The following is a 1,131-nucleotide window of genomic DNA, read 5'->3' as shown; positions in this document are numbered from 1 at the left end:
TTTCTTGTTGGACGTTATTATACTGAATGAAAAGATTGATTGCAGCAGTCAATTTTTGGTTACAGTACCTAATTTTTAGTTGCGTTGACCTATCTGCAATATCAACATACAATTTCGATAGGAATAATAATTAATATTGAAGAACTCTTTAATATTAAACTTAAAGATTAGATTGTAAGGGGAAGAAGAAGTGAGCTATTGCAACCAAAAATTAATTGCTTCAGCCAATTAAAAATGCTATGCAGCCAATCTTTTCTTTTAATATACAAGTGCTTGTACATATTGCAAACTATTCTCTTTGACTATAACTTATAAATTTCTATATGTCACGTAAGAAATTTTATTTGGGTATTCTTCATCTTTCTATGGTCGGATCATTAAATAAAGAAAATGGTGAGGTTATTTGGGATGTCTCACAAATTTAAAATCCGAAATGAATCAGCCGAACAAAATCAGTAAGAGTGATAAGATTTAATTATTAATTATGTAATGAATGACATTTTAGTTAGTCAATTACATTTTCGATATACAAATTATAGATTACGCGGCGATCTTTTTTTTATCTGAAGAATCGTGGCTATGAAGTCTCAGCTCCTAAACAGTTGTAGATATCGCATATCGCACATTGCTACGGTTACACTGAAAGAAAAGATTGTTGCAACAAATTAGATGATTAAATATGGCATAACATTTTTAATTGGCTGTAGCAATCAATTTTTGCGATAGCCAATCCAAGTCCTATACTGACATAGCATATAAACTAACACAACTAACAATTGGCTGCAGCAACTAAAAATTAGCTGTTGTTAACCAATTAAAAATGCTATGCCATATTTTACTATCTAATTTGCTGCAGTAGTCAATCTTTTCTTTTAGTGTAGAGTTCTTAATTTTTCGGAAAAATGAAATCGAGAAAAAAATTCAATTTTTTCTACTTTTTATATAAAAAAATATTCTTTTAATAAGTTCTTTTTGCATTTATTTGAATTTAATGACAGAATGTTGTTTTAAGTTGTTTTAAATTATTTTGTACAAAAAATAGAAGAGTTTCCGTTTATGCATTATTACATATATAACAGGTTTTTCGGATGTATTGAGACCGATCAAGCGGAGAGAGAGAGAGAGAGAGAG

This window comes from Trachymyrmex septentrionalis, unplaced genomic scaffold (assembly GCF_001594115.1).
Source record: "Trachymyrmex septentrionalis isolate Tsep2-gDNA-1 unplaced genomic scaffold, Tsep1.0 scaffold52, whole genome shotgun sequence".
Lineage (NCBI taxonomy): Eukaryota > Metazoa > Arthropoda > Insecta > Hymenoptera > Formicidae > Trachymyrmex > Trachymyrmex septentrionalis.
Note: the sequence above shows the minus strand (reverse complement) of the source record.